This window comes from Ruditapes philippinarum, unplaced genomic scaffold (genome assembly GCF_026571515.1).
Source record: "Ruditapes philippinarum isolate M1 unplaced genomic scaffold, ASM2657151v2 ctg2412_1_1_1_1, whole genome shotgun sequence".
Taxonomy (NCBI): Eukaryota; Metazoa; Mollusca; class Bivalvia; order Venerida; family Veneridae; genus Ruditapes; species Ruditapes philippinarum.
Window position 1 is genome coordinate 181572 of NW_026854051.1, and position 17328 is coordinate 198899.

The following is a 17328-nucleotide window of genomic DNA, read 5'->3' on the forward strand; positions in this document are numbered from 1 at the left end:
AAGGGCAATAACTAAAAAATTATGCAGGGTAGAGTTATTATTCTTGTGCAATGCACTCCTCCTCAATGAGAACCATCCACCTATGAAGTTTCAAGTTGATACCTCAAATACTTTTTGAGATAAGCTCCGGACAAAATAGCATGAAAAAGAACAAAGGGCAATAACTCAAAAATTGTATAGGGAAGAGTTATCATTCTTGCACACAGCATTCCTCCTCAACTTTTTTCAAGAGCGGAACGAAAAATTTGATTTTTGAAGAAATATGGTAATAAGGATTTATTTTATAATGATAAATTCAGACCTTAACGAATGTTGAAACTGTGCAAACTAGCATTTAATGTCTTTATCATTTAGTCACGAATACTCAATTTGTAAGTAAACGTAGGAAAATTACAAATCATGAAAACCATGTCAAGGATCAGTTTTGTTGCTAGTCTTAAGTACAATGATTAATTTGAGACAGAAATGGAACGTCAATCCCTGTTATCTAATTGACTACATCTATTCTTTTGTATGGTTGCAGATAATAATTATTAAGTATCTGAAACAAGAACCAAATATCATCTTGAAACATTAATAAAGAACCAACAAATAACCATGTCAAGTAGTAATATCCTTTACAAGTATTTTCCACGGATATATGAATCAGTATGAACGTAAACTTTGTGATAAACAATTCAAAAGCTTACTGTTTATTGTTTACCATGTATTTATCAAGTAACAATAACAAATAACAATAATCAGAAGTAGAAGCCTTACATGTTGATAGATGTATGATTGCCATTCAATGTGTTAACTCTTTTGAAATGTTTAAAAAATCAAATTAATTATTGATTGAGTCGTAGAATAGTAAAACTAGAGCATTTATACGCATTTAACAAATTTATTAATATACTCAACATTTGTTGATCACCAAATGTTCAAATATGAGTATTTTCGGCAATGATTTGATTATCGTCGTATAAATTAGTTTTTTTATGTCAATTTCATGTTTAAATAATTTGGTTGAAGGACAAATTGGATTTCTTTTAATAATTATGGGTTAGTTTCGTGTAAGAGAAAGAGAAGACCTCCTATAGCCAAGACTTTTGGACACACTATTTGTTTTCCAAAATGTCACTTAATCCTACCTCATTTATGTTTTTAAATTACAGAGTTTGACCCAGTAGTGCGTGCGACCCATTGCTAAACACATTTGCTTGGCACCGCCTATGTTTCTTATGAGGTTTCTGACGTCCTAACGGGAATGGCGACCCTTTTTTTGCATTAACATGACCTAAAGCTCCTAAATGCTTCTATGTCGCACATTTTTACATGTCAAAGTGGCCAATGTAAAAAAGTCGGACCGTAAGGGCAATAATGTGTAATTGAATTGTATAGAAAGCGACATTCAATTCAAAAGGATACACTTTTTTCTCCCATTCGAAAACAAATAATTATAAAGACCTTCAAAATAGAAAGAATAAGTTTAGAGAAAAAATTCTTTGATGAGTAAATGATTTGTTGGACAAAGGTCCTAATGTTAAATTTATATGTTACATCAAGTGTTACAATTGGACGATAAGGGCATAGACGTAAGAAATCTTCAAATCCTGCAGAACAAATGTGTCTGTTACAAGTATAGATTATAGATACACCAAGAACGTGATATTAACTAGACGGTATTTTGTTGTCAGCTTCACGTGTTATTTCTTGTTTGATGTAGCGACAAAAAAGCTGTAGTTAAGAGCCTAAATCTTTGAATACCGTCTAGCATTGATCGCCAATTATTTTGATAAAAAATCTTAGGATCATGTTATAAAATAATGTTTCATGCATCTGTTACATTTATGTACCCGGCTATGTAGAACCATACAATCTTGAAATTATCATATTTGCTATATTAATAAATAAAAATCTTTCTTGATTTTTCATGTTTTGTTCGATTAGCTTTGTAAGTTTTTATTTTTAATATGTTTTCACTTTACAGCATTCATTATTGTCCAGTAATCTTAAAGTTATGTTTTAATTATTGTGACATGAAGTAAATTGATAATAGCTATGACGTTTGATGTTTTCAGTTCCATTTAAATATATCATTTTGTCTAATTTTATTCTATTTTTTACTAAATATATGCATACTATCTCAATGCACATAAATACTATACATTGATAGAAATATATATCTTTTGGAAATGGCTTTGGCGTTCGTTGCAAAATATTTTCGAGGACTATTTCCATTTATGCAAATCGTTTCTGTGTTTAATTGTTTGGTAAATGTTTTAGAGACATGTTTTTTTTTAAATTGTCGTTAATGAAACACCGAAGTTACTCTAATTACCTCTTTAAAAGTCGCACACTTTTCTGCTTCATTTTAGTTTAATATGACACTAATAGTAAAGCAAAATTAAGTTTTATATGAGTTGTTGTACTCATTAATATATATAAAAAACATAAGAGATACCTAAACCGCCCTTAATGCAGGAACATTCTTACAAGTGATCTTGAAAACAAAAACACTTTCCTGAAAAAATATTTGCAATCAGGGTTAAACTATACTTTCTTAGTAGCAGTAGTAGCAGCAGTAGTAAGATGCTTAATGAAAATATTGATCAGCATAATTGCAATAGGGTCAATCAGTTCTAGGAAAATAAATGTGCACCCTCAATTGAAAATGACCGCTGCACATTTCGACTGAAATTAAAAATAACAACAAGAACACAAAAAAACCGACATCTTCTTACTTGATATGAACGCTAACACAGGTTTTTCTTATTAAAGTTTTCTTAACAACATATAATTTTAGAGTTCGACTGCAATTTATGCATTATGCAATAAAGTTGCATATGCCATACACTTTCAAACATTACAAAAGAGGTTATACATGCAACATAGCGCCGGACTAGTATTTCTCTCTCTTTAAATAAAAAATATATTGTTTTTTATTCAAATAGGTCGAAAGTGCTTTGAATAAGATCAATAGAAGTTTCACATTTTGCTTCAGACAGGACAGGATTATTTTCAATCGGATTGTCTGATTTGTAAAGAAAGCGTTCATAAAAGAAACTATGAATGTCCGCGGAGAGCACGTTGGGCATATATTCCTGCAAAATTACTTTATCAGACATGAAAGCTGCATGCAACAAAAAGTTTTCACTAAACGTTTTCTATAATCATGAAGTCAATGTTTTGTATTTAGAAACTATTTAATAGAACAAATTAATAGCAGATACTCTGATTGCTTATACAAATGGTTCGTTAAATTATCTTAATATTTCTGATTTCAAACATGTCGTTGAAAAGCATAAAATGACAAGTGGTATTTTCCCTTTTCCTAAAATGCAATATATCATCCAGTCATTATTTTAATCAACTACATTTATATTTAGACAGAATTCAATCTTACATATCAAATATCAAAAACGTTAGACAAAATTATCTCTTGCCAATTTGCAACTTTTATGCAACAATCTGCACCAAGTGCATTTAATATCGAGCATTATTCGATATATTCATGAATAAATAATGTATAATGAAGAAAATGTGCAATCTTGAAGATATTATATAACAGTTAAATGATGTAAAGTTATATTCTCATCCAAACCAGACATTGTCAAAAATGAAAAAAATAAATTATTGTCTTCTGTGTATTAATTATGCGATTCATTTTATTTGTAATGGTATACTGAAATGAATAATTCATTAAAAACAAATACATCGCGGTTAAACACGTAGAAATATTTGTGGACTCTTACATGTAACAGGTTTCCAATGGTGCCTTGAATTATCATGGTAGCTTGATGAATTCTACGTCCTAATTTTTATACAATTAAATATTCATATATCTTTTTCCAGGATAACGACACAAAATGTACTTAACAACACATTGCAAAAAGAATCAAGCGTATTTCTAAAAAGGCACTTGATGCATTGCAAACATAATTCAAATATTTTAAATAAACTTATTAGCAAAGATCAAACGGGTTTTATAAAAGGAAGATATATCGGAGAACATGTTAGACTGATATATGATATCATGAATTATACAGAAGAAAATGATATTCCTGGATTACTTCTTCTGATTAACTTTGAAAAAGCATTCGATTCGCTATCTTTGGATTTTGTACAGAATACCTAATCTTTTTTCAAATTTGGTGCATCAATTAAAAAAAGGTTTAATGTCTTTTATGAAAATGCAACATCAGCTGTTTGTCAATGTGGATTCTTATCAAAATTTATCAATGTACAGCTAGGCTGTCGTCAAGGCGACCCTCTTTCATGTTATATATTTATATTATTTGCAGAAGTTCTTTACCTTAAGTTGAAATCCGTAGAAAATATTAAAGGATAACGTATTAAACGGACTGAACATTTACTGTCACAGTTTGCTGATGATACCACTGTAATGTTAGACGAAATACCACAATCTTTAAATGCCACTCTTGATGTTTTATCAGTTTTTGCTCAGATCTCGGGGCTCAGGGTGAACTTTGAAAAGTCAAAGGTTGTTTGGATAGGCATTAAAAAGTACAGCAATGATAGCATAAAAACTAGATGGAAACTGAATTGGAACGAAACTAGTTTCAAAATGCTTGGTATAACATTCCATGTGGATCTTGAAAAAATGATAGATCTTAACTTTAAAGAAAAAGTATCCAATATAGGAAAAATGATTAAACAATGGAATAGAAGAGCTTTGACTCCAATCGGTAAAATAACAGTAATAAAAACAATACTTATCTCACAACTAAACCATTAAATTTATAATGTTGTCGAATCCTTTGGATAAATATATACAACAAATTAATGATACATTATATGCTTTTATTTGGAATGGAACTTCAAAAATTAATAAAAATGTGTTAGTTAAAGATTACATGGAAGGGGGTTTAAGAATGGTACGTATAAATGCTTTTATGAATGCGTTCAAACTTACATGGATAAGAAGAATTATTTCAAGTGATGGTTGTTGGATAAGTATTTTAACACAGGATATTGATGTACATAAATTAGTCACGTGTGGAAAGCATTATGTCGAGAAAATGTCAAAATCTATTAAAAATGAATTCTGGAAACACACTTTAAATGAATTTTCATTGTTTATTGAGCATCAGAAATTTGATAAAGAAGACATTTGTAACTTACCTTTATTTTACAATCACAACATTATTATTAGCAATGAAAGTATTTTTTGGAAATCTTGGTATGATATGGGAATACGTTGTATTTATGATATCTTACAAGACAATGGCCAGTTTTATACACCAGAAGAATTAGGCAAGATCTACAATATAAATATCAATCATCTTTTATATTTAGGAATTAAAAAAGCAGTTACAAACTTTTTTCAAAACGTCTGCTTAACTTTTAAGAGAGAAAAATTCCCAACACATTAAAAACATTAAAGAGATAATTAAAGACCAAAAGGCTCAAAATATATGTATGATTCGCTTAATGTCAATTCCAGCAAGCCCGTTTGTCAGGTCAAATGGTCACAAAAACTATGCCTCTCAAATGATGATGAATACTGGAAGAATATATATAATTTACCATTCAAGTTGACAAAATATACTTATATACAATGGTTCCAAGTAAGACTTATCCATAGGATTTTGGGTACAAATAATCTTTTGTTCAAAATGAAATATATTAACAGTCCCTTATGTAGCCTTTGTAATCTTCATGATGAAACTATAGTTCACAGCAATAAACTAATACACGAAATTTGTATAGATAAACTAAACATGCTAAACTTGAATAAAGAAATTATGCTTTTTGGTTACACTAAAGGAAACAATACAATAAATATTGTAAACATTTTAGTTCTTTTATATGTCAAAATGTATATTTTTAAATGTAAAACTAATAAAACAATGCTATCTTTTGCTGGTGCTATAAAGTATATTTCAAATGTTCTAAAGGTAAATGAAGAAAAAGCTATCCAATGTGGAAATCTTGACCAATTTAAAAAAGACTGGCATACTACTTTAAGTATACGTCATTAATCATAAAATAATAGAGACCTATCCAACTGTTTGTTCCAATCTGATAATGACAAATGTGAATCATCAAAATACTTTTTCATATGTTGATGTTAGGAGCGACCTTTGTCTTTTTAGTTTTCATACCGAGCTTTGTTTGAGCATACATGGAAGAATAAATTCAGGTTTGTAGTATTTTTGAACGTGCCCTGGCCGCAAAGTATCTGTCTTTGATGTTTTTGTTGTGTTATATTGTTGTTTTGTTTTGTCTGTCTATTTATTCTATCGTCAAGCCTCCTAGCTAACCCCATAAGTATCATTAGTTTGTATATTACTCATAAATATAGAAAACAGTAATTATGTTTTTGTTTAAGGCATAAGGTAGATGTAGTAATATTTTTCTATGTCTTGAACTTATAACCTCCTTTGCATATTCAATTTTTCAAATAAATGTTTGCCGTAATTTACTTTATGTTAATACTATGTTAACGGCACTTGAAATAAATTTTATTTTTATTAAATTTTACAGTGGTACAATACCATTTGATGTTTTGAAATAGTATAAGAGTTATTACCTTGGAAATAATAAATAGTTTGAAAATATCGATATTAAAATAACTATCATTTTTTGAAAATGAAAACTAAAATGACAAGTTTGAATCTTTGTCTATGTGTTAAGTGAAATTGTCGTTAAGTATCGTTCAACGCAATTTATTTCTACACAAAGAATTGACATTTCAATTACAGTCTGCTAAATTGAACGAGTTCTACACTAATATAGCTTATTTATATAATAAAAGACGTTATTTATTTCAATATGACACGGTGACGTGAAAATATGTCATACGCGAATATCTGTATATGATCTTTACGAAGAAAAGTTTTTGATTATGTTTATGGCAAATAATGAATTCAATTTAAAATGGTATCTATAAACCAAGGGTAGACCGCTTGAAGAATGCATATAGAGCTGCATCTTTACTGATCGCATAGACAAAGTAAACTTGTAAAACATTGAAGTTCGCGTCCTAAGAAATTATAAAGAAGTCGATGCTTATAACCAAACTAAGTATATGTTAGTGTCCATCCGAAATTAGAAACTTCTACGGGAGCGATAGTGACAGGAGAATGTTTCTAATTTCTGTAGAACAGCTACGGATGAATACTAACATACTTAATTTCAAGCTTTATTTGGCCTTATTACATTGATTTATTCACTTTATAACGTCACTATGCGGTTCTTTGAAGTACTGTGAAAAATAGAAGTAGACTATGAACGGATTTCGATATTGTATCGCCTTTTGTTCTTCTATGAAAATTAACGCACAGATGTTTTAAGAAATGCAGCATTTTCATTGGATGGCAAATACAAATCTGGAAACAAAGCGATCCCTCGGAAGCATCAATCACAATAAAATTACATAAGAATTGCAGACTCGGTTTGATTGATTCTGTACATGAGAGATAATGAATAAGTGCAACATCCCTCACACCCCTTAGCACCGGCTTGAGCGGTACTCAATTTTCAACACTTAATAGTGCTGGCATCATAATCCCGAATGACCAAAAAAATTAAACAACACTGAAGTGAAGTACGGGGCAACTTTTTACAGCTGTCACACAGCACTTGACACCTGCTGTTATGAAGTATAAAAATCTGGAAACAAAGTGATCTCTCGTAAGCTGGACACTAAGTGGTATTGTACCAAATTTCATTGATAAATAAAACCAATTACTACTGAACTGACTTTACAGAAAATAAATCTCTGGTTACAGTCATAAGACTTAAACAATTGATATACTATTTATATTTTATGGAAATAATTGCGAGAGCATGTGTTGAGATAACTCAGTCAAACCGCAAAATAACGAAAGGTACATTGTAACTATGACTTATGTAAAAAGTATCAATTTGTCCTGATTTATTTCAGCCATGTTACTTTGCTGGACAGCTTAGATGTTTTATTTCGTTGGAAAATTAAACGAGTAGATTTAATATTATTTGTAAATGTTTTAATATTGACAAAATAATTTACATTTAAACCAAACCGTAGTTTGACGAAAGTTTTCCAATGTTTTAAACATGGTAACAAAGTTGTGACAAAAACACATTAAAACCTTCATATAACACCATTAATATGACCAATTTCATCCTTTAAAACAATTTTTTGTATATTAATGTTAAATTTCTTTGTCTTGATAAGGTTATTTAGATTATCAGATAAATTATTTATAATTTTAAATGCAATAACAGGAAAATAACTTTTCTGTGATACACGCATACAATATTAATGTAAAATAAAACATAGTATTGGCATGTCAATTTAAGAACTTTTGGGAAATCAGATATTCTATAAATTTTATTTGTTCTGATCATGTAATAGATAACACAGTGTACAACAAGTGAAAGTATTTTGTTAATGTTTTTGTAACGCATCATATCTTAGCCAATACATTATTTCGAAAGCTAAGACAAGTTACCATAAATATGAGCATGCTATTGTAAATTATTGCTTTCTCCTGACAGGTTACATTTAAGGAATTCATCTAGATGAGTAATGAGGGTAACAGCACAACTGAGCTTTCACACGTCTTTTTATATTGAGAATCATGTCCTTTTGTCCGTTCATCTGACTGTTCGGACCAATATACAATGGTTTACAAGCTTACGTCTATAATCGTAGTGGAATAAGAAAAAACATTAACTGTAAAATCATAAGTGCAGTTTTGCTGATATAGAAATGATGCCAAAAATATCAAAGGAAAATAAAAAAAATACCATAAAAGGTTGGGTCGTCCGTTCGCCAGTTACATTCTCATACTAAAAACAAGTTGAAAAGTATTGGAGGAATTTGATTAACATTTTACAACATAAAAGAGACTAGTAAGAGAAAGTGTGTAGTCCACAAACCATATAGTTCTACCTTAAAATTGTATCCTCTGATTTATTTTAGCTTGTTAAGAGTATAACTCATGAATAATCATTGGTATATCATGACAATTGACAATTAACGCACTCAAAGAGACAAGTAAGATGAAGTGCAGTGTCAAATAATCATATCTATATTATTTAGTCATTTTATGACATGTTTTAACTTAAAACTTAATAATGTTTAGCCAGAAAATGAATTGGCGAGTATTAAAGGAATTGTCTTAAAACTTCTCACTTTGATAGACACTAGTGAGAGAAAATACAACATTTATAAACTTGCATTCTTCATTCCTCAATACTTTAAAAATATTTCTTATTGAAACGATTATCCACAATATAACTTTTAAACTATCAATGATTTCTCTATTTCTATTGAAATGTTAAACATTACACAAACTAGTTAGATCAAGAGCAGTGCAAAAGACGTATTATTATTATACATTACTTACTTTTTGCATTTTCTCCCTGTTAAGTTTATTGAACTTAATAATATTTGTCTTGAGGGTAATTAATATTCTTCAAATTCTAAAATATGATTTCAGTCAGTCACATGTCAGTGAGAGGACATAAGTCGAAATTATCTTTTACTTTTCCAAAAAAAACACACACACACAAATATCAGGGAATATTATTTGGTTGTACAAATATTTGTTAAATCAGTGTATCGCCTTTAAAATATGTATATGCGAAAATATGATTAAAGGCTATTGAATCATCAATGCTCATTTAAAAATCAATCACTGTATCAATTGTGTTTTCATTTCACTAATTTTGAATGACTTTGAATGAACTGAAAGTGATCGTTCAACTTCTGATTAGTCTGAATATGAAAATCTATGGTTAATCGGTTCAAGACCTTACTAATGGCGCTTAAGGATGTTTTTCTTATCATATCAAACATGTTTTCAGCCCATAGCCTAGAGACCTTTGCAGACTAAGACAAGCCAGTAAATATTTGTGACATTTCCCTAGAATCATGAGAGGTTTGTCCATATTGCAATGGACAATTCCATCAAGATGTTTTAGAATGTTAAGGGTTAAACGTCTGGAAACTAAAGCCAAGATGATGTGAAGAATAAATAAAAACAAATATGGCATGAATATTGCAAAGGCAAGCTTACACACATGTCATGATTGTTAATAAATGTGTAGAAAATAAATTATGTCGTACAGGAAAACAATTATCTGATATCCATAGAAAAGTAGAACTGAGATATTTTTCACAGATTTAGACTGACCTTTGATTCCTGATAACCATTTATCAGTCTCGTAGATATTGTTCAAATTTCGTGTCTTCGGATCGTAAAAATAGGTTTTGTACAATATCCTTACTTTCAATTATAATATTCATTTGCTTCTGATAGCATACAATATACGCATTTATTGGAAAATATCAATAGATGTTGATGATCAAAAATATTGGAATATTTAAAATGCTTATTCAGGACATCTTTAGTTTGAGAGTAATAAATAAAAATTCAAAGACTGGCTTCAATTTCCAAGTTTTGGTTTATTTTGCTTTACTTCTAAAAATTAAAATTATTTTTTGTATTGTACAAGAATGTTCTACAAGAAGTTTTTTATTTTATTTTACACACATATGGCCATGTTTTACGATTTCTGAAATTTCATATAATAATATATATTTAGTGACAAATTTGACAAACATCATAACGATCAAAAATCTAATCTGTATTTTTAACAGGAAGCATCAGAATTCTTTAACACTGTTTATAGTCTAATTTTCTTTAAAAGATTAGCAAAGCAATCATGTTGATATATAAAATGAATATATAAACAGCTGATGCAACTTGGGAAATGAGAAATCGCATTTCAAAGACCAACACCCACTTACAACAATGGTTTCTTGATAATAAAAAGATATTCCTTTGATAAAAATGACCTCTAGCATATGAGACACATTCATAAGTCTTGTTTAACTCGTTTCAAATTGCGTTTTAATGGACCAAGGGTGGCAATAATCATTTATTGTCTGCTTTTGTTTGCCAAATAAAACAATTATTGTAGTCTCAAAAGTATCTTCACATGATATAAGACAAAAGGTCATGTAGTTCAGACAGTGTAAACTTTATAAAAATCTGAAAAAAGAAGTTGATCTACTACACTACACTCCCTCACCAAAAATAATTAAATAAATAAAAAATAAATAAATAAGTAGATAAATAAATAAATACATATGCAGTACAGTTCTTTCGTGTAATTCAAAAGCATTTCCTCAAACTGATATATATTGATTCACGTTTCATTTTGAATAATAGCTTTGGTGAATATATATATATATTGTATACACAATATTATAGTTAACATCTTAATATTAAGAAATAATTGCATACAGTTAATAAAGTCTTCTTTTCATTTGCCTTTAATTTAAAATTGAAGCATGAAATTGACAAAATTAATATTACATCTAATGGCTCATTAGAAAATAAGATTATATTCAATTTGTGAGTGACAAATTATTATGGAAACTTTTTTCCCGTTTGCACTTTTTCCAAACAATGCTGGATTAATATTAATCTTATGTAACTGTTACGACACGTGTGGATAGGTGTAGTTATATCAACATTAAGTACGCCTGATCATTATATTTGTATTCGCAATTGAAATTTTGTAACACTATGTTTCATATTTGTTTCAGTATTATTGTTGTATACAAATGCATCTGTATAATATACGATCAGTTATTTTGTAATAGAATGTTTTACATTTATCATTTTATTTAGCTCGCGTGTTATTTCAGAGTAAATCTGTGTCAAAGGCCATTTATATTAAATCCAACAATTTCCATTACAGTATAGTGTACCGAAAGAGAATTTCAACGAGAAAATGCACCCACACAGATAATTTATAATTGATGAAATAAGTTTTGCAAACGATTTCAAAGACTTGTATGTAATTGAATGAAAGGTCAATCGAATTACTTTGATGCATAATATTCTTCACAACCTAATTACAATGACTTAATTAGGCAATGTGATGTCTGGCGGCAAGAAATGGAGTTTACTCTCTAACAATTACCTACTATTGGACCATTTTGTTACATATAATTGACATTAAGTTCAAGAGACTCCGAGTTATCTTAAGCAGACTTAACACGTAATTTACTGATTTTCTCCCCATAAGCCAGTTACATTAGGTTAGAACCAGTAATTATCAGTCCATTAAATAAAACAGAGAAAACAGCTGAATGATACATAAATAATGTTAAAAGAAAAAAAGAATGAAAAAATTATGACTCTACTGGGATTTGAACACACGATCCCCAGTGTTTATGCAGATATGCATATTTAAAAATGTTGTATATTGTGTTTGTTACAGTAGATGTAATGGTTTGACAGGTGACAATGCTTTTTTAAGTTAAATTCATTTGTAATGATATTATTTGTTTCCATAATGATATATAATAACGTACACATTATAAAAGTTCTAATTACTAAAGAAGTTATAGTATCGTCTAAACTACATGTAATAGAAAGAGCACCGGAACACGAGGTTATCTGATTTGAACGAGGGGGCGTAGCCCCCGAGTATTAATCAGATTACCGAGTGGTTTGGTGTTCTTTCTCTTTTGTATCATAGTCAAACATAAAAACACGTTCCCTGTTGTCACAATATGAAACCCCGGCAAAAATGAACCAATGAACGAACATCTGAATATGATATTTCTGTCGCTTTACCTTTCTCTGCCGTCACAATATGTAAACCCCAGCAAAAATGAGCCAATCAATGGGCATGCTCTGGAGTGCGGGTAACTAATACCCGCACTCCAGTTAACGCACTGTGCATGTATATGTAAACGATTTAACCCTGACACATTTTCAACAGAAATGTCTCCAAACTATGATACAAGAACTATATAGTCTATTATATATCGTCTATAATGTACAAAGAACAAGATAAGCTTGTCTCGATTCAGAATAAAAACAATGAGAATAATAAAGATCAACAAGGCAAGGCAACGCTCTCACCAGTAGGTCATCTAGCAGAACAATACTGACTGCTAAAGTGATTAAGAAATGATACTATAAGTAATCATTATGATGATCAAATCTGATTCAACATTGCTGCCCAATTTCTTAAACCAGTCATCTATATTTGTATATTGTATCCTATGTTACTTTTTTGCGAAAAAAATATGTGTGCTTGTTTTTAAAATTGGGGCAATGTTTCACTACTCATCTGAGTAATATCTGATGTTCAATTTATTATTTGCTGGACACAACCATAATATAGGTAAATATGTGATCAACTGATGTAATCAAAAGATAAGGACTCGTATGATATAGGTGTTAGACGTAAACAAGTGCATTTGATACAAACAAAACTATCTGTCCAGCGTTTAAACACTGAAACATATCATTGACGAGACTATAATTTGTTTTCAGCTGCACGCGATAATGCTGATTTTATCAAATTGTCCTACCCAGATGTTGTTTAAAATCTAAAGCTAAGACAACCACCAAGCTTTGATATTAAAGATTTTTCGATCCTCTAATTAAATAAAGGAACCATCAAGCTGCCATCAATTTTGATGATTGCTAACTTAAAAAAAAGGAAACGTTGTCAAAAAAAAAAGTTTTTCCTGAGCAGTGACATTTTCGTATCTTTTACATTTCGAAAAATAAAATATTTTGCACATTTCTATGACCCAAACGACCTGGAATTAAAAGTTTTATATATCTTATCATCACCACTTAATTACATGGATTTAAGTCTGACAGTGCATTACTCTCCTAATAAAATAGTTTGCTGTGTTTTTATCTCTTTATAAATACAAGGTAACGCAATTACCTATCTAATTACCTACCTAAGTTTGCATTTATACTGACTCCTTTGTTCGAAAGAATATTGCACAGAGGATAGCATTTTTGCAGTAGCAATAATTATTCAATAATATTTATGCAGTCAAACTAGAAAGAAAGAACAATTTATTATAATTATATAATATAATTGAATATTATATTTATTATACAGTCGACTTGCTAGTATATCTAAAGCTACGAATACGGTTATTATTATGAGAGCGTATCGAAGAATATGTGAATGAAATGTTACATTGTACATGCACAATTATAACATTTGCAAATACAGCAATTTGATTACATGTTGATGCATACATTAAGTAATGTAACAACTATTTGCTACTAAATAAAATATTTTGTCGCAAATCATGCAAATGGGATAAGTAAATTATAATATCCGATTTACTGTATACGCGCATGCTCTCGTGTGCTTGTTGGTATTTCTTGGTTAATGATTCCTTTCATATTTAAATAACAAATAGAATATTAGTAAAAAAAATAAATGGGAGTTTAGATGCCGTATGGTATTTTATAAAAATCAATTCAAAAAGTAAGTATCCTATAACAAAAGGAAAATTAAACGAATTAGAAAAGACTTTGATAATTTCTAGGTCGAATTTTTTTTAATGTACAATGGCAAACTTTATCTTTTGCAACGCATTCAAAGATATCATATATATGAGTGTATACTTATGATGTCTCTGACTACAAAGAAAAAAACCCTGCTTATGACTGATTCATTTTCCACGACAAACAAGAAACAATTACTTTGTGGCAATTGATTTGTCCATAGATCAATCAAGAACTATATAGCTACTAGATTGCACAAATGACAGCTCTTTATATTTATGTCATAGTATACTAAAATAATCATCTATCAAAAGGAAAATTAGGTCACAACTAAGACACATCGAGCACTGTTTTTATCCTATCACTTTGTCTGTAACAACACATGATTGAAATGACGCTTTGAATATTATCACGGTTGCATAGTCAGATCCGAGTATACAATTTGGGGAATAGTCATATAAAATATTTAATGGCAAAATATTACACTTATTCTTCTGCCATCCACCAAGAATACATCAGGAAATACAATAAATGTATAACTAAACAAACTGGCTTTTAATTATTTGTATTTTTGAAATTCACAAATCGACTTCTGCTGTATTCGTCATATATAATATATTTGTAAATACAATATTTGTTAGTGTCATACATAAATTTGGTTTGAATAATGTGTAATGTTTGTTTCTTTAGATTCAAGGTATTAAATGTTGCTTATGAGGTCTTGCACTTATTAGTTTTATACCGGTCCGAGAAATATCATATAAAGGAAAACTCAAAAATAAAAGTTAATGGAAATGTACAAAATCAATGAAATAAAGAAATAATAATTGTGATTTAATTAGATACCAAGTATAAAATGCTTAATCATATTTCTAATGCTATTTTTGTCTAATTATTTACATAGCAGTAAATTTTACTATTAACTTCAAGAGCGGAACAACAAATATTGATTTTGAAGAAAAACGTTATTAAAATATTCAGTTCAAATGAAAATGGGCAAAAATAAAACTTAAATTAAACTCCTTATCATTCAGTCTTAATCACTCAAATCTAAAATAAACTAAAAAGTTACAATCGCCATAGATCAAGTGAAGGATCAAAATAGCTGTTAGTCTCACGTGTATCAGGTATAAAAGTACAATATGAGAACTAAATTAACCGTAAATCTCTGTAAAGTGATACTTTCATCTTTCATATAAATAATATAGAGGTCAATATGACTTGATGACAAATATAAAATATCTCAGACAAGAACCTAAATTTATCACTTGACATTAATAAAGAAACAACAAGGTACAATGTCAAGAAGTATTATCAAGTACTGACGTATAAACTTATAAATTAGACTGATGATTTGGAAAGGAAAACTATATTAAAATTTCGCAAACATAACCATTAGAAACATCAAAGCGAAAAAGAACGCAACATGATACAAATATATCTTGTGTCTTTGAAGTTTATAAATCCAATGGAATAAAGAATACTATAAAATTTATTTATATTTCTATTGATTTTCAAGTCATATTTATGAATTTCAAAACATTTATACGACTCCAAAAATCGATCTAAGATCTATAAAAAACTGAAAGTATAATTGATATCTCCTAGGATATTTTCTAGGATCTAACAATTGTGTTTGTCTAAATAGGAAAAAAGGGAATATAATGCTAAAATGGAATATATTTGAGTGATATTTCAATTTACTGCCGTCACATGCAATTTATTTTTGCATAAAGTATTGAGTATATTTCATTTATTGGAACGGCAGATTTTCAGCTGTAGTGCAATACGTTATTATATAAAAACAATATGGCATTCATTTACATTTGACATAATTATACATGGGTCTTAATGCTGAAACATGTCAAATCAAGGCGCCGGTAAGATTAATACCTGAAATCATGTCATAAGGAAATGCCAATTTCATATTTATCTAAACGAAACAATTGCTTTATGTAATTTGGATAAACAAAGGACATACGGTTATATTTTTTGAACATTTTCGATTATAGAAAAATGCCATGAATTTGAATGAGTGATTAATAGGGAATATGTAGATTTCCCTTGCTTTCATGTTTGTAAGAGATATATTTTTGTTTTTGATAATTTTCTACAAACGAGTTGTTTCTACACGCCTTTGCTTATATATCATGTATTGTTCAATATTGTAGTATTTTTTTGAAGTTATCTATAATAAATCTCATCCATGTATTGTTGGGAACGATCCTTATATCAATTTAAATGTTTTCCTGCTCGCAATTTTACTGTACACGTCTTTACCAAACAGACTGCTTTATTAAATGTAAAGAAACGGAGCTATTTAAGCGACTGTTATTTCGGCTTAAAACACCTGAATTTCGCCGACAAGAAAATCAATAACATTTTTCATTAAAGATACAAATGCTGATGATTTAATAATACAAAGTCCAGAAATCTTGATTAGTACCTATTGCAATATAATGTTATGAAATGTAAATGAAAGAAAATTTGGTTATAGAACGTAAAAAAAATCAAATAACATTGTTTTAAAATCCAATGTTTCAACTACATTTCTTAAATGAATCAATATGCATGCCAATGAAATCTGCACCTAAGAATTATAATTGTCTGTGATTACAGTCTGTGTAACATTTAACTGAGTGTATGCGAACGTATAAAATTCACATACTAGTAATTCCAATTGGTTAACTTTTTCTGTCCAATTCACAAATTAAACATTAGGAAATGACTTTTGTAATAGAAAAGTTAAATAACTACTAATTTTGATTCAGGGGATGATTTGCTAGACACAGGTTCTAATATTAAGTTAATATGTTATAATTATAAAGTATTGCAATCGGACGATTAGGTCATAGACGTAAGAAATCCTCAAATGCTGCACAACAAATGTGTCTGTTACAAGACACAAAGAACGTGATATAAACTAGAGGTATTTTGCTGTCAGTTTCACTTGAAATTTCTTGTTTGATTTAGCGACAAAAGCTGTAGTTAAGAGCCTAAATCTATGAATTCCGTCTAGCATTGATCACCAATCATTGTGATA